Below are 19,296 nucleotides of genomic sequence, written 5' to 3' on the forward strand. Positions count from 1 at the left end.
ATAACATACTATGAGAAAATAACAAAACTCAATCAACATACTTTAGCACCCACTAGTCTACCATGAAAGCAAAACTAATCGAAAGAAGCAAACACAAAGTTAGAAACCCCCTCTTTTATTTGTAGCTCCCATGTCCTTTCTTCTCCAAATGATTGTAGCTCCAACTTGCCTATAGTGCACACAAAATTGAAGCAAAAGTCTATGATATGGATGATGCCATGATAATACTAGAAGTGTGATTTTAGTATGAGAGCAAGAATGCAAAATGCAAAGAAGCTAGGGACTCAAAGACTCAAGAATTAGGACCTTCAAGACTCAAGAATTCAGACCTAAGGACTTTCAAGACTAGAAATGAGAGAAAGAGTGTCCATTTTATAATCAACACTCAAGGTGAGAGCATTGGATTTTTCACCCATAGATATGCGATGTGGCAAGAGATTCCTTTGAGAATCCATGATCCATATGACAAAATATGCCAATTGTAAGATTTTATGATGCATGGAAGTCAAACTTGGCTACATGTGGAAGAGAATCTATGACGTGTCATAAGACACCTCAAACGATTTAAAGCCAAGATTCTATGACAAAGAAGCCAAATAAGGACATGCGTAAGGAATAAGAATATTTGATTATGACAAATCTCACCCAAGTGTCAAAGGAGAATCCACAAGGTGTCATCTCCAAGTGTCACTATGATGCAATATTTTATGGAATATTTGAATTAAAAATCCTTTTATTCCACAAAATAAGAATTAATAGAAAATGGAATTAATGATGGAAATGGAACTTAGGAAATTGAGAATTTCCATGGTTTGTGAATGATGAATCAATTAAATAATAAAATTAATTAATTGAGGATGATAATTAGGAAGAATAACTAGAAAGAATAATAGGATAATAGGATTAAATTATGGGTTATTTAATCCTATAGAGAGAATTAGTAGATGATTGGCCAAAATGATTAAATAAATGCGACCGTATCCTTTGATGAAAATGTGATGATGATATAGATCAAATGAGATGATGACAAGTAGACCAAAACCATGGTCATATCAATTAATTGAAGTTGATAACATGCCAAGGACACATGACATGAATTGATTGATATGTAACTTTTAATTGACATTGCAAATGCTACAGGATCAAGGTTGGTTGATAAGGTTGATCATAATAACATCGATAGACACTGTAAATATTATTAAAATGGTTGATAATGCCATGATTTGACATTGAAAGCCTCAACAATTTCAAAGATCATATGACATGAATGATAGTTTGACCTAGCACTGAGAGCTGTGACAGTACTAAGGTCAGATTGATAAGATTGATAAGTTGATAGGTTTCCAAGGCACTGAAAGCCACAAAAATGCCTAGGATCAAATAATCATGATTTATTTGGGATGTTTGATATGTTCTAAGTTAATTAGAACTGATTTTGAGTGATTCTCAGTTGATTTGGGGTGAGTTCGAGTGATTCTAAGTTGATTTGGGGTGATTTTGAGTTAATATGAAATGGTTTTGAAATGATATGAAATTGATGTGAAGAAGGATACAAATGATAAAGTATAATCATTTTGACCAAAAAATTGAAGTTAGTAGAATGAGAAAATGGGACAAATTAGTATGAAGAAATGATGAAACCGTAGATGCGAACCATTTTTGAGCGTCTGCATTTTGCCCCTCTTTGATACAATGTGATTTAGAGCGTTGTGTCAAAGAATGCTAACAAAAAAGCCATAAAAGCATGCCCCAATAATGTGGTATATATTTATGCCCCCTCAAGAAATTGACCAACATAGGCATATGATAGGTCAATTTCATCAACAATGAGAAAATAAAGCCATAGCAATTGACGAATTGAAAATCAGAGTTAAAACGTGAAAGTTATGGACTCTGGAGTGAAAAAGGGCACCGTGAACAACATAGAAAGGACCTCATGCACATCCATCTAGGTAGAAAAAAGTTATAAAAGGGCTTTGAGAGGGGTTTTAAGGTCATTTTCACTCTCTCATTTGGAAGAAAAGAGCTATGGAGCAAGGAGAATGGATCAACTACCTAGGGAGCAACATCGTGGTAAACGGGTGTGGACCTTACAATGGTGGGCATATGCTGGACCTCTGGTGAGTACTTTGAGGCCATCTTTGTACTTTCTATGCTTTTTCATTTTTTTAATTGCTTTTCCATGCTTTTTAGGCACTTAGGAATCTATCAAGGGGAAACAGGGGTCAAACTGAGTCAAATAGGGGTCCCAAGGCCAGGTGGGGCATCCAAAATGCCCCAACTATGCCCAAAATGCAGCCAAGTGTGTGAATGACGTAGTTGGTATGACCAAGTGCATCAATGATGTAGTTGGGAACCCCAACTGCGCCCTAGGATGCACCGGAGCTCCAATCGGGGTGCGAATGGTCCCGAATCGAACCAAAACTTGTTAAAGGCTACCATAACCCTAGGGGAAGTTTAGAAAAATGATATAATGTAGTCAAAGGTGGTTAACATGCTTAGAATTTGGTCAAACATAGGGCAGATGAAGGTCAAACTTGGGTAAATGCTGCTAGAGAACCGTGCAAAGGGCCTGAAAGGGTGCAAACAGACTTAGAATGACTTGAAATTTGGAACACATGTTCAAAAACCTAGGAAGAGTTGAAAAAATAGGTTACCTAAGGCTAGGATAATCATAAAAAAGTCAAACTTGGTCAAATTTAGCTCTGATGGAGGAAAAAGGTTGACCGATGGATAGGGATAGGGTCAAAATGATGCAAATGGGCTTGAAATGATTTGAAACCTGGCAAACATGTTCAAAAACCTAGGAAGAGTTCAAAACATAGGTCAAAATAGTCAAACATGCTAAAAAAAATGTCAATCTTAGTCAAAATAGAGTCAAACTAAGTTAAACTTGGGTCAAAAGTAGGGTAAACTAGATGTAAAACCATAGGAGATTGACATAGGCTATATGATTATGTAGGAGGAGTTGCCCCTGATATGGATAAGGGGACATAAGCCAAAGAGCCTTGCACTACATCATCAGATGACACTTGGTGAGTGAGGGATATTTGCTAGGTTGGGATTATATCATATGACATTTATGCCAAAGGTGAGGGGAAACATTGCTCTACTGATAGCTTTGTCGGAGAGGTGACACTCAGAGATTAGTTCATTCCACCTATCGACTAGGGAGGTGACTGTGACACTAGAGGATGTATGGCACATCCTTAGGATCCCTATCCATGGAGAGTTAGCTGTGTATGACCCAACTAGAGGGTGAGTAGCTCTACATTGACTATTTGGATGTAGAGATGTAGAGCTAGGGATTTGAGACAATGAGATCGGATGGTACTTATTGGTGGCACACCATGAGCAACTGATAGTTGTGATTTGCTGGGTGATTAGTGGATTGCTAATACCAGATAGATGAGGACATGGATTCCCAATTGGATGGGGTCGAGTACTTGAGCAGATGATTATGGAGGGCACTATGTTTGCTTGGGGCCCATGCATGTTAGGGATGTTATATTATTATTTGCATCAGGTAGTGTTCAAAGGAGGACTATCCTTCAGCATTGGTGACACATTATTATAGATTTGGGCCTATGAGCATATTGCAATATTTAGGCCTCTAGTAGAGTGAGTGTTGGTAGATGATATGCCATATGCTCACAGTTATAGAGGGGTCCTAGCTCGAGGACCATTGGGATATGCGAGATACTTTTGCCATCAGATAGACATGATGACACAGTTTATATGGAGACCATATAGAGATTTCCCTAGATGGGATGATGATGACATCCACTTACCATACTGTTGGCAGGAGTGCTACCTCATAGGGTGCATAGTGATCAGTCACCTAGTTATAGAGATGTACCTACTAGAGTGGGTGCGGAGATAGTTTGGGGAGACACATGATGTACCTACAGGGTTAACATTGTTTGCCCAATCTAGAGGAGAGGTTCAAGAGTGGGGATCACCTATTAGGACATAGGTAACATATGCACAGTTAGAAGAGTTACAACCAAGACTATGGAGGGTAGCAACATATATAGTTGATGCAAGCATGACAACAGTGTATGATAGGTGGTTTGCATATCATTGGTTGAGACCTTTGACAATCTCGTAGTACCAGTACCCCAAGGGAGGCCATAGGATGAGGAGGATGATGAGGAGGAGGAGGATGGGGGAGAATATGAGGAGGGATTTGGTGAGGGTGATGGGGAAGAGGGTGATACTGAGGAGGATGATGAGGAAGGCAATTAGGAGGGAGGAGAGGAGGAGGAGGATGGGGATGAGGATGCTAAGGATGATGTGGGGGATGGTGATGAGGATGTTGAGGAGGATAGGGATGTAGCTAGGATGGACATGGAGGAGGATCTAGTGGAGGACACTGGGAGAGCATTAGTACTAGTAGAGGCAGGGCCTAGCTAGGTAGAGTTGATGGAGGTCATTAGAGGGCTATGGATTTAGTTAGATCGGGTTGTGATAGAGAGGGATGCTGTGATAGGAGAGAGGGATGTAGTTATAGTATAGAGAGATTAGATGATGGCTAAGAGAGACTAGGCTAGGGCTGAGAGGGACACAACTATGCATAGGGTAGAGATAGCAGAGTAGGAGTCATAGGGGTTCATCAGTAGCATAAGAGATGAAAAATTTCAAGATCTGGCAACGATGATGAGTAGGGCTCACATGGAGGCACAATATTGGTGAGATTAGTATGAGAGGATGGTGCCACCAGGGCAGAGAGTAGAGAGTTTTTGTGCATCAAGATCGCATTCTCATAGGACATAGAGGACACAGAGTAGTGCAGGGGTGATGGGGCCTATGAGGTCATCACAAAGAGTAGAGGGATCATCCTCGAGGCTGGACAAAGGCCACAAGGCTAGGGATAGCATGGGATGACACTAATAGACTCACATATGGAGGGGCCTCTCTATGTTGCTTTTTGGTTTCTATTTTTCTCTTTCATGGTTCACACCTACAGGCAATTAGTATTGATGTAAACCATGGTCATGTACTCTGATACCTTTGTGAGACATTCATGAGATGGTCTTATGTTATGATGACTATATGAGATGAATTATGCATATGCTTTAGATGTTTTATATGGATGTATTTATGCTTTTTCATGTGGACTTATATATGATGACATCATGTGTTTATTTATCACATGTTATGCGTAGGAAATGCCATCTTTTTATTTTTGCCACATGCTTTTCTCATGAATGAATGCCTAATGTAATGCAATTGATATGAAATGGATGTAAATGAAATGAAATGAATGCAAATGAAATTTAAAATGATAGGGAATAAATGCAGATGAAATGTAAAATGGATGCAAATGGTATAAATGCCATATTTATAGCTTTGGATAATTTTGGACTTTGGAAACATGCAGGAATGTAGGATGACAATGCTTTTTGTGTATCAGAGTATGAGACCAAGGCAACGAATGAAAAAGATGCAGAAGACAGAAGAGATGAGATGAAAAATTGTTAGTATGATGAGAAGACTTTTTGCTTTTGTAAAGTGCACTATATGTCAAATGGAGCTTTATTTTGATATGGAAAATGGAATGCAACGCATAATGGCATAAAGGGCTAGAGCATAAATGCAAGCCTTTTGTGTAAACAAGCACAATGTAGATAGAAAATGACCTTGTCCTTCCTGAGGCATATGTACATGCCCTAGATTCTCAAAGGTACATTTTAATAGATAGAAATAACAAAAGATGACCATGAACCATCCCAGGCACTCTCATAGATCAATTTATATCATTGAGTGGCATAGGAACATGATCAAATAAAAAAAAAGCAAAAAATAAAGCACTCACTAAACAACGTGAGCCAATAGCTATTCTTGTTCGTTATTACTTGCTTTTTTAGGGTTTTTTGGTGTTGAGATGGTGTTCGACATGTTGATGGTGTTCTAGTTCTAGTTGTGGATTCAGTTCATAGGTTCATAGTGATATGTTGGATTGACTGTCGATTCACATTGCTTAGATAATGTGATTGTCATGAAAGTGTAATGCTTTGAGTTTCAGTCTACAAAGTGCAAGTGTTTACGCAAAAGGGGTGGTTATGCATAGTGAATATGTACAATGTCTATTGCATATTTGTGATGGGTTTTGTGATTTTAGGGGTTTTGAGGATATTTGATTTTTTTGTGTGACTGATTTCTTCAAGACATTTTATTATTTTTAGGGTTTATTTCAGGACATTTTATGATTTTTAGTAGTTTTTTCAAGACATTATATGATTTTTAGTGCTTTCTTCAGGATGTTATGTGATTTTTTCAGGACATTTTATGATTTTTAGTGCTTTTTTTAGGACATTGTATGATTTTTAGTTTTTTTTCAGGACATTATGTGATTTTTAGTGCTTTTTTCAAGATCGTATTTGAATTTTTAAGGATTTTTTCAAGATCATATAAGCATATACAAGTGTTAGCTCTAATATGTTATGTGATAGGTCCAATGGATAATAAGTTCTTAGGGATATGCCCCTAGTTCAAGTTCAAACTCATGCACCATGTAGGTAATATGCCCCTATACAAGACGCAAACTATGTACAAAGGCTAATGACAGAGTGTGTGTGTAAAGTGGTGATGCGTAGGAAAGATAACAAAGAACATTAACCAGTTTGTGAGCCATGATAAGGGACCAAGGATTTCTTGCAATGTGAAGGATATGATCAAGGAATGATAGAGGGGGAAAAGACCAGATGGAATCCTGATAGATGGAGGAGCAATAATTGATTACACATGGCGCCTATTTGCCAGGTTTTCACCATGGTACTTGTCCAAAGCGCCTGTTTGCCAGGTTTTCACTTTTGGACATAATTTTTCTCTTGACTCAAATTTTTGTGCCAAGATGCCTATTTGCCAGGTTTTAATCAAGGCATCTATTTTTTCATGACTTTTTTCACTTTTTTTATTTTCTTTTTTTAGGACTTTTTTCTGATTTTTTTTAGGACTTTTAGATGGAATCAAGAATGTCACTGAAAAATGTTGAGAAGATATCTGTTGTTGGTGCTACTAACTGATAATATTTGGACCCACAACTGACCATAACTATGTAGGAGTCATTCCGAGTCTGTAGCTAAGATCAAACCACTGGAAAGGTCTCGAGATATACTATCATGTACCATATGTAAGACAGTGTCTGCCTCTTGCAAATCAAGGCATCTGAGGATAATTGGGTCAACGGATATGTCATGTGGGATGTCACTGATGATGACATATGCAAAGGCTTGTTGGATAAAGGTTTGATTTTGGTTATTGGACAAATTAGGTAGCTGGATTTGGGGATAAACAAATGGATATAAGGGAGGGTTGGGAGGGTTGAGACCAATGACCTTCTATACGAATGTTGATCAAGAGAGATCAAAAAGACTTTGTGGCATGTTGAACACTAGAACATTGATATTCATGGCATCATTTTTTTTATCTTGTATCCTTGGGGGCTTCTTAGCTTTTGATTTTTCACAGTCTAATGGCACCTTTCAATTTTCACCAAGAGACCTATGCTTGCTATCTTTTTCTCTTTTTTCTTTGTAACAAGAAGGTGGAGTTGGCTCCCTGAAATATGCCAATGTGTTCTCTTTAGGAGAAATTACTTCTTTATGATCATCAATCATAATGCCTTCATAGATTTTGAAGTTTGTTATAAGAGTGTCATCATTATCAAATCAATCAAAAATTAGTGGTCCACATTGGTCCCAATCCAATAGTTCAGGATAACTTGAGGGGGTGTCATCATCAGTGCTGAATGGGCTTTGGTTAAAGCTATGGATATGGGCATTAGATTCCATGGTATCATTGGGGTTATGCTCAAAAGTCATAGGATTGTTGGTTTTAGGTGAGATATCCTCAGATGCCTTTTCATTGTTCAAAACATCCATAGTCTTACACGTATGTAACGTAGTACTAGGAGGACCTATTCATAATGGTTTAAATCCAAGCCCCAAACTAGGAGGTCATCCTTTTGTAGTGATAGGTTCAATTATTCCTTGTTTCTGAGATCCATGACCGCTATAGCCATCATAACCTTGTTTCTGCATGATAGTAAACCCAAGTCCATACTTGCTAGGAGATATCAAAGAGGGTTTTTGTTTTGCTTGTGATTTCTCCATACAAACAAAAGTATTCTCATCGATAGGAGTGGCATCTTATGTACTAATGGGAGAAAGTGGTGACTCCCTAATGTGAGATATGTGAGACATAAAGTACTCTCCACACCCATTATCTTCAATATTCATCTTTTCCTTGGCCTTACTGAGGAGTATATTAGCATCCACATACTTAGAGGAATTTGTTGGTTGTGCTTCATTGTTTTTTGGGATTTGGTATGCAATAACATGTCTTAGATTGGCATAGAACTGGAAGGGATCTAGATCACCAGGGATGGTTACCTCTATATTATTACAGGAGAACTTTAGGAATTGGTGGTATGTAGAAGGAACTTCTTTCATAGCATGAAGCCAAGGGCATCCTAGTATCATGTTGCAATTCATTTCTATATCTAGGACATGGAACAATGTGTCTTCTGTGGCTGGGCCAACTCTGACAGGTAATGTGATGATGCCCTTGGAGAAGTGTTCACCATCATCATAAGCTTTTATTATGATTCTTCGAGAGGGATCCACATCATATTTAGAATAACCCAAACCTTTGACAACCTTAAGAGTACAGATGTTCAGTCCTACTCCTCCATCTATTAAGACATGTCTAACTTTGGTATTATGCATGAAGACTTCAAGATGAAGGGGATTATTGTGGTTAGGTTTGTCCTTAGGAATATCTCAAGGGGAAAAGGTGATATGCTGTGAGGTGGATAGGTTCCCAACCATGGCTTGGAACTAGGTAACATTCATGTTATCTGGGACTATTGACTCTTTAATGACTTGCTCCAAGATCTTCTAGTGTTAGGGAGATGCACGTAGTAGGTCCAAAATGGATATTTGTGTAGGGGTCTTGCCAAACTATTCAACAAGGCTATAATCAGATGAAGCAAGAGCAACAGGTCTGTTAGGGGGTGTAGGTCTAGTAGAAGTAGTAGGTCTAGATGGGGCTCCAGGTAGGGTGTGTAGACACTTAAATTTGATTACCTTGCTTCTGTAATCTAATTTTTTCATCTCTAAAGGCATCATTAATTAAACACCTATTTAATTAATCCTTTGCCATCCCCTAGCTGATTAATCTTATTTAATTATCTATAGTCCTAATTCATAAATCAAATAACCCATTATTTATCAATTAAATCCTATTCTTCTATCTAATTCCAAAACCCTCATTTATTAAATAAGTCTATTTGATAAATAAAGCCCTCAAATCTAATAGCCCCTAACCTATCCTTAATCCTCCATTTAGCCTAATCCACCCCATCCACCCATACTAACTAAGCTTAGCCAATAACTAACCCACCCTCATGAATTCCATCCACTTGCACATCTCTAACATCCCTAATCTAATCCTAACCCAAGCCTAACCCATCCCCTAATCATTTGCACAATCCTAAATGAGCTTAAGACTTTCCTAAACCAAGCCAAAGTCTCCCCTCAAAATATCCCAACCACCAAGCCATGAATGCTCTTACAAAGTCATAAATTTCTCTTACAAGCACTTATGAGGGCCATCTAAAGCCTTGAGCCTCCTTTGTTGACTCATCCATGCCCTTTCTTCCACCCACTCTCCCTGTGACATGTGTCACTCTCTGATTGGTGCTAAACAAGCACAATCCATGTGCTCCCCTTTGAGTGCATCCTAGCCCTCCCTAAAGCTTTCATCTCTCCTTGCATCTTAACCCTCCATCCCTCAAGCCCTTGGCCTATAAATTAGATCCCCTCCCAAGCCATTTTATCACAATCCTTAAGCTAAAGTTACCATGTCAGTTTGAGGAGCCAAGTTTATACCATTTTCACATATCCACACCAAAAATCCCAAATCCATCTCCATGGAAGCATTTTGAAGCTTGAGCATACATCTCACATCCACATAATAGACATATCTCCAAATCAAGTGACCATTCTCATTAAGAGAGCCCATCCATGGCTCATATTCTCATTTGAGGACCTCACTTTGTCTATCTTAAAGTTTATACTAGTTTTGTTAGTTAATGCTTTTGTTTCTAAATAGATTAGTGTTTCTTGCTAACATATTAGTGTACACATTTTGGCACGCCTGGTGGGACCCCACAAGGGTCATTTTAATCCTCATTTATGTTAGTTTTACATGCTTTTTTTCATATTTTGGCTAACCATGCAAAACTAACAATGGTAATATCTTTTGTTTGTGTTACCTTTTGATCTTGCTTGTAGGGCCACTTTGAATGCTTGAAGAATGTGCTCCCAACCCTGTCCTCGATTTTCACCCAGAAAATGGTCAAAAACACAAATTTTTTTTCATCCCCACGACCCTAGAAATGCGATCCCGTGACACAGGAACATTGTTATTCTCTGGCGGGAACACGAACCTGCGACTGCGAGTTCGCACTTCATCAACAAACAGTCTCTGCCACGTATCATCAAACAACCTCTTCATCCCCGTTGACAAATCCTTCAGTGGGAACGTGCCTCAGAAATAGTGGGATCGTCATTCCCGCCTTGCCATTTCCTTTCTTAATTTTCTTGAGACTATAATAAAAATTTGTAAGCATGATCGTCATTCCCGCTTGCGAGAACGTTGTAAGGGCATAAACCCGCGGGATCGCTTTGTCAAAAAGAGCTCTCGGGTTTTTGGTTCATGTTTTTTATATATTTTTAAAAAGTCTTTCCTATCATTCCCACACCTCAGTAAGCCTGCGGGAACACGTCCTCGCGAAATAAAACTCCAGTGGGATTGCGAACCCCCTTTGCGAGAATGCTACCCTCGCGATAATGCATTTTCTTGCATTTTCTCTATGGGAACACTGCCTGTTTTGATCATTGTCATTGTCTTTGTTTATCTTGCATGGTTAAACCATAGAAAAATGAACATGTATGATTAAAAACAAAATAAATCAACATTTCAATTTTGGGCATAAAATTGAACAAATCGAATCCTTGGGAGTTTAAAAACAATCTAACTTTTTGTTTTCAAAATTTTTCTAACTTAGAAAAGTGTACAAAGGTGATTTGAGTCAATTTTCTTGGACTCATATTTTTTAATCACCCATCATTCTAACCATTGGTTGCAATATCAGCTCCATATATGGGGATGGGTCTACCTAAAAAGATGTTAAGTGTTCCATAAATCAAATCAACTCACTTGATCTTTGAGCATTTTCCTAAGATAGAAAATTTCTTGAATACACATTAGTCTCACTAACACTTCATTTGGGCATAAAATTGAACAAACCTTGACATGGAGGGCCTTTGGACATGAGCTTGAAATCAAGCTTTACACATCTTTGTTTTGGGCTTAAAACAAACTCACACTCAATCTTGAATGCCTTAAAGAAAATCAATTGATACTTGATGTGGAGGGCCTCCGGGCACACGAGTTTACTTTTGTTGATCCTAAATCTTCTTGGTGTATTCATTCTTAATTACTTCTCTTTTGTTGGCACATTTCAAATTGGAATTGAACCTTTGCATCTTAAATCACGTGTGTTTTCAAAAGGTCTAGATCAGAAAACTTAAGCATCGGTTGGAAAAGAACTCTGTCTTTTGACCCAAGATCATCCAAGTCTTCTCTCCCCTTGTCATCTTTTGAGGCCATCTTAGGTCCATAAGATTAGGATCCAAAATCTTGTTTAAGTTTTAGGAGGCCTTCTTGGAAATTTCATCACCCCTAAGGATGACCTCAACTCCAGCGTTTCGACAGAGTATAAAGATTGGGAGGTGAATCCAAAGACACCTCTCTTGGGATCAAGATTTTGTCACTTGAGCTAAGCCTCAAGGAACTTTATACCCTTGAGAAGTGAAAAAGGAGAAGTGGGTTACTGCTCCTCTTGGATGTGTGACATCTTTTTGGTTTCATCTACGAATTTGGGCCTCACGTACCTTGCGTATATTGAGGACACCCTTAGCTAATCTTGTATATCCTAGCAAACCTTATAAGGCTATTGGTGTGTTTGACGTGCTTGCATGTTCAACATCCTCCCCATGTTTCAAAAAAAAATCAAATCTTTTTGCTAAAGAGATCACTTGTCTATCCTTTGAAATGGTTGTTAGCAAGCCCATTCACAACAACCCAAACCTTGGTCAATGATTCAACCCAAATGAAAGGCATACTTAGTGTAGTCACTACCTCATCTAAGATTCATCCAAGCTTCCAAGATTTCCTCTAGTATCCATCATTCCTAAGGTCTTCCATAGAATCTTCCTTTTTTTTTTCTCCATGTCTTAACTATGCAACATTCCATCCCTACCCAACTCATAATCCAAATCCAAATCTGAGCTTCCCAACTTATCCTAATCTGCATTTCTGTATTCATCCTTCATCCCCATCCAACTCATCATTAAAACATCATGTCACAATCCTATTATGATGAGTTTTGCCATCCCACCTTTTCTCCCACCTCATCCTATTCCAATGATGATGATGATCTTGTTGACTATGATGGGTATAGTGAAAGCCTTAGAGATATCACTCCCAACATCCCCCAAAATCCAAACATTCCTCTAAACTAGTCCATCCCTCCTCCAAACATACCCACTAGTACTCCTTACCATGCCTTTGACAAGGGAAATCCAAAATATCCTCATACTTACCTCCTTCCTATATTGTGCCCACATATTCCTCTTATACATCAGTCATACCTCCATCTTCCTCTACCTTCATCTCCCAACCTCCACCAATCTAGAACAATTCTAGTAGCTACATCCCTGGTCCCAATCCACCATCCCAATCTCTTCCAAATCCTCCAGCCAATCCTAGTCAGACAACACATCACCTCCATCCCCTTGCTCCTCCTAGTCCAACACACTTGTCTCCAAGGAATTTTACAAGGAAGCCCAACAAAACTCCCTCTCCCACACCCATCACTCCTCTTACATCATCCTATCACTATCATCCCTATCTAATCCTCCCCACTTATCAAACTCCTTCCATCTCCTACCTCCCATCCATCGAATCCCTCCAAATCCAATCCACATATCCTCCTCCTAGCATTACCCAAATCCCATATAATGAACCTAATGAGTCCCCCCGCCCCATCAACTCATCCCCATTGAAGAAACTCTTGCCCATCCATCCATCTCACTTAAAGAGACCATCCATACTTCTCCTATCATATCATCCACTCCCATCCATTCATGGAAAAATCTTGCCCAAAAGCATGTTGAAATATCCCTCGACACAATAGAAGATCTCGCCATCCCACTTATTCCCCTACATGATCCACTTTTACCATCCCCTCCATATCTGAATCCTACCATCACACCTACTCCATCTCAAAATTCATTTCCATCAACCCATCTCTATCAAGATCCTATCCTTCGATCCCCTCTGCTTCATGCTCATACCAATCCCATAATCCATGATGACAGATCAATAGAAGAAGAACTAACTATCATATCTGAACTCACATCTTGTGTTCCAAATAATGAACATCATATTAAAGAAAGAAATAAAAGTGTATCTCTAGATGTTGGTATCCCCTCTATCCCTAAATCATCCCAAGTCCTTCCATCTTCACCCCAAAGTTCCCATCCATCTTGTCCTCCATCTATTTTGGGCCCTTATCCTACTTCTTTTCAACCCTCCATTTTGGGTCCATATATCCCTTATCTACATCCCGCACCCTTTCCATCCATTTTGGGTCCATATATCCCTTATCTACATCTCACACCCTTTCCATCCATTTTGGGTCCATATATCCCTTATCTACATCCCACACCCTTTCCATCCATTTTGGGTCCATATATCCCTTATCTACATCCCACACCCTTTCCATCCATTTTGGGTCCATATATCCCTTATCTAAATCCCACACCCTTTCCATCCATTTTGGGTCCTTATATACCTAATATGAATCCTTTATCCCCTCCATCTATCTTGGGACCTACACCTTCCCCATTTCCATCTATTTTAGGCCCATATCCTTCATTCCCTCCATCCATTTTGGACAATTATATCCATTGATATCCTATGTTCCAATCTATCCCTCCATCCCCTCAAATCCACCAACTAGATCATCAAAGGCACTCACCCTTGAATCCCTTCCAACCTTTAAACCCTATCACTCCATCCATTATCCCTCCATCTCCTCCATGCTCTTGTTCCCATCCCATGGATAATAAAAGCATATTGGATGCCAAAATAAAAAAGCATAAATCCAAAAATCCACAAAAATCCAAGTCTCGACATGTCCCTTCTAAAATACATGTTCAAAAAGAGAAACATTTGATCCCAATCAAAGAAAAGGTCAAGAGGCCACAAAGGCCCAAGCTGCAAAAGTCAAAAATCATGTGGATACCCAAGATGCTCATAAAAGCAATGCATCTCAAAGAAAAATCTCAATTGGCATCCCTTCATGCTACTCAAAAAGCCTCATCCATCCATCCTTTATCCAAATCTCCATATATTCATCCTTCATCCCCCCAACCCACTCTTAGTCCATATGCTTCTTATCCTAAAAATCCCATCCTCCATCTCCCAACTCTACTTTTAGTCCTTATCTTTCTCTTCCTTCATTTTCTCCTCAACCTCGCTCAATACCATCTTTCTCACTACTTTATCACCTCTTAAGGTGTGTGCCAATGATGATCTTTCCATTTTCCTCATCCATTTTCCCTCAAGCCTTATGTCTTCCCATCTATTATCTGCCAAACTCCCACCCACCATTCCACTTGTTCAATCCAATCCTTTTCTATCCATCCTACCAACATCTATGAGTCAAAATGCATCAAAAAAAAAAAGTCAAAAAAAAAAAAAAAAACAAAAAAACAAAAAAATTGTCCATGGTGAAAACTTGGCAATTTAGGCACCTTGGACAAGTACCATGGTGAAAACTTGGCTAACAAGTGTCATGCATAATCCCTCCATCCAAATGCTCTGTACACTTGGGGGGACGTTCCATCACCCATCATACCCATCTCATCCCACCATACCAACCACATCCTATCCATTTCACTTACCATCCTCCTTTGGATCTTGAAAGAAGTAAAGTCCACCACTAGATACATGCTTTTGGTCATCCCTTTGACATCCATTTTCCATCAAATTTTGTATCCACCTATCCTTTATCTACCCATTCTTTCATCCATCCAAGCCCTCCATTAGCCTCATCCACCCATCCTCCTTATCCTCTACCTCATTAACCTTTCACATCCTAGCTTCCATCTATCTCCCTCATCCTCTTGTTGACCAATATTCAATCCTACCTCATCCCTCATACAAAATCCTCTTGAATAGCATATTATAACTGGGGGCACTCTATTCCTTGGAGACCGTGTCCTATCCATCTTTCCATCAATCCTTATCTTTTGGCATTCCTCTACCCAAATCCCTCTATCCACTATTCCCCATTTTACCTATTCTTGCATCTCCCAGCATTACCTCCATCACTCCATCACCTGGTACATTCGTTGTCATTTTTATCTAGCCCTCAGCTATCCCTCATCCTGAGCTTCCATTCACTATCCTCTCATCCTAAGCTTTTCATCTGCTATCTCCTCATTCTAAGCTTCTTACTCCCAGTATCTTAAGATTTTCACAAACCATCTTCTCCTCTTGAGCTTTTCATCCCCTTTATCTCCTTATCCCACACTTTTCCTCTATCTTCTCCTCTCGAGCATTTTTATCCACTATCTTCTCATCCCAAACTTTTCATCCCCTAAGTCTTCTCATCTTTATCTTTCCTGTCAATATCCTATCATACTGCACTTTTGTCCGGTAATCCCTTGTACATCCTTTGATCTATCAGTTGTATATTCCTTGCACATTAGTCCTTATCTTGGTCCCACTGTATACCTCTCATTTCTTCGCGTCATTTCTTGCTTGATCACAAATTGTAGTTCTCTTGGCTAGGTGCTTTAGTGAATCCTTGTACGAGATCCCTTGTCATCAAGATGTTGTCCTAAAATAGTTCTACTTGCCTAGCTCATCCTAGTCCTTGATATTACCGATTGATCCTTGCAGGATGCATGCTTCATCTCATCTGATCTTGGTCTGTCAATATCCAGTCCTATCAATCTCTTTGGCAAAAGGTTAACTTTTTTATGGATTTAAATTTCTTTTGATTTATTTTCTTTTTGAGATTTCAAGTTGGTTCTTGACGTATCTCTTCCAAGTGATTTGGGTTGTTCTCTCCTCATGGTCACCACGATCTTTTATATCATGGTGTGCTACGAATGGGGCAATTCGAGTGCAAGGTCTCGATTAGGTCTTTTTTTTTTTTTTCCCTGCTTCTGGGTTACCTAGTGTCGGTTCCACGCTGCTTCCTCTGGGATTCATGTGCGATGCTGGGGCAATCCTTGCATGCTTGTTTTGAGTTAGTTTGCCAGTCCTCTGGATGATTGGTGACATGACCTTGATGTTCTTGGTAACCTTGGCAATTAACCAACAGTCCTATAGCAAATCTAGTGCTCAAACTACATGGTGGTACTTCTCTTTGAAGTATCCCCCTGCTCAAAAAGCTTCAATGAATTCCCTTCATCTTTGTTATCCCCTATCCATATCCAACATCTATCTCTCCAACCCAACTTATGCATCAGTATCTCTCTGAATCAATCATCACTCTTAGCTTTAGGGATCCACAATCTTAGTCTTAGGGATCCACCCATCAAATCAATCCATCAAGCCTCATCTTTTGAGATCCACAATCCTCATCCTAGGGATCTTTGAAACCCATCTTCCATCAATCCGACTCTTTGAAATCCTATTGCATCAGCTTTATCTTCCCATCATCCATCCCCTCCTCCTAGATTCCTTTTTATAGCACTTCACTCCTTCAATCCCCCCCCCCAATCCTGGATCATCCTAAGCTTGCTTTCTCTTGTGCGTCTAACCTCCCTTTATCATTCTCCCATTGTGAGAGTTTGAGCTAATTCTGCCCCTTCTCCTTGCCAATCTGTGTCTCTACTCGTCTCGCTTTCTTTTGCTTTTCAAGAAGCCACCAAGCCTCATCTTCTCTCCTTGCCGCCTTCTTGCGGGGGCATCTCTAAGTCTAGTCTCTCCTCTTCTTATCCAAGACTGGAGCAACCTTGTTGCTAAAACATCTTCCTCATGTCATCTCCGTTCGAACTTCTTTGAAATAGTGTTGGCTCAACACTATGTCAAAGAGGGGCAAAACGTAGACACCTAAATTTGATTACCTCACTTCGATAATCTAATTTAGCCATCTCTAAAGGCATCATTAATTAAATACCTATTTAATTAATCCTTTGCCATCCCCTAGCTGATTAATCTTATTTAATCATCTATAGTCCTAATTGATAAATCAAATAACCCATTATTTATCAATTAAATCCTATTCTTCTATCTAATTCCAAAACCCTCATTTATTAAATAAGTCTATTTGATAAATAAAGCCCTCAAATCTAATAGCCCATAACCTATCCTTAATCCTCCATTTAGCCTAATCCACCCCATCCACCCATACTAACTAAGCTTAGCCACTAACTCACCCACCCTCATGAATGCCATCCACTTGCACATCTCTAACATCCCTAATCTAATCCTAACCCAAGCCTAACCCATCCCCTAATCATTTGCACAATCCTAAATGAGCTTAAGAATTTCCTAAACCAAGCCAAAGTCTCCCCTCAAAATATCCCAACCACCAAGCCATGAATGCTCTTACAAAGTCATAAATTGCTCTTACAAGCTCATTCATTGCTCTTACAAGCACTTATGAGGGCCATTTAAAGGCTTGAGCCTTCTTTGTTGACTCATCCATGCCCTTTCCTCCACCCACTCTCCCTGTGACATGTGTCACTCTCTGATTGGTGCTAAACAAGCACAATCCATGTGCTCCCCTTTGAGTTAATCCTAGCCCTCGCTAAAGCTTTCATCTCTCCTTGCATTTTAACCCTCCATCACTCAAGCCCTTGGCCTATAAATTAGATCCCCTCCCAAGACATTTTATCACAATCCTTAAGCTAAAGTTACCATGTCAGTTTGAGAAGCCAAGTCATACCATTTTCACATATCTACACCAAAAATCCCAAATCCATCTCCATGGAAGAATTTTGAAGCTTGAGCATACATCTCACATCCACATAATAGACATATCTCCAAATCAAGTGACCATACTCATTGAAAGAGCCCATCCTTGGCTCATATTCTCATTTGAGGACCTCACTTTGTCTATCTTAAAGTTTATACTAGTTTTGTTAGTTAATGCTTTTGTTTCTAAATAGATTAGTGTTTCTTGCTAACATATTAGTGTACACATTTTATGTTTGGGATTTCAAGTGAGTGATCTTGGTATGCCATGTAGTGATAGTGCAATGAGGGTCTTCAACCTTAAATGTGAATGTGGATATGTGAGAATCAGACTCATTAAAACAATTGATGGTGTAGTCATATCCGGTGCATGTGTAATTCACATTACCTTGTGAGTTTGAGTTTGAACTTGAGGGTTTCTCTTTTTCATGATTAACCAAAGGATCTTTGAATATATTGTGGTTAGAGTTGGATGCTAATATTGATGGGTCAGCTGTGATTACACCATCATCAATAAGATCTTGTATTGTATGTTTCAATTGGAAGCACGATGAAGTTTTATGTCCTTTGGTGCGATGGTAATCACAGTACTTTTTGTCATCCCACCAATTTGCTTTAGTTAATGGTTCATCTTTGATTGGGGGTAATTAAAAGAAGTTATTACTTAGTAACTTTTGTAATGTAGTATCAAGAGGTATCCCCAATGGTATGAATTTCCTATCCTTGGTTCTAAGATGTCTTTGAGGTTTGTCTTGCATGGAAGTCTTAGTCTTCTGTTGTGGGGCTGATGTTTGATTAGGAGTTTATGGATATGTAGGATTTGCACCTTTCAAAGTTAGTTGAGGTTGTGCTATGCTAATTTTTCATGCATCCACAATGCTGTCATTAGTCATATTCTTGTTTTTGGAGAAAATTTTTGGCTTGTCATTAGAGGAACTGGTGTTTGTGTTTTCTTTGTTTATCTTGAGGATTCCCTTATGGATAAGAGCATCTTCAATACTAGCCCTGTTTTTCATCAATTTGGAAATTGTGCTTGGGCTCTTGATTTTGAGTTCATACATTAAGTCTGGGACTAAGTTCTCAATGCACAAGTTTACTTGTTGTTCTTTAGGAATGTATATTGAACATTGACTGACTAAGCTTCTCCATCGAAGTAAGAATGTGATGAATGGTTCTCTTGTCTTCTATTTAGTCAAGCACAAATCAGAAAGTGTCACTTCA

This window comes from Cupressus sempervirens, chromosome 7, assembly GCF_028749045.1.
Source record: "Cupressus sempervirens isolate cs-2001-9-10 chromosome 7, ASM2874904v1, whole genome shotgun sequence".
Classification (NCBI taxonomy): Eukaryota; Viridiplantae; Streptophyta; class Pinopsida; order Cupressales; family Cupressaceae; genus Cupressus; species Cupressus sempervirens.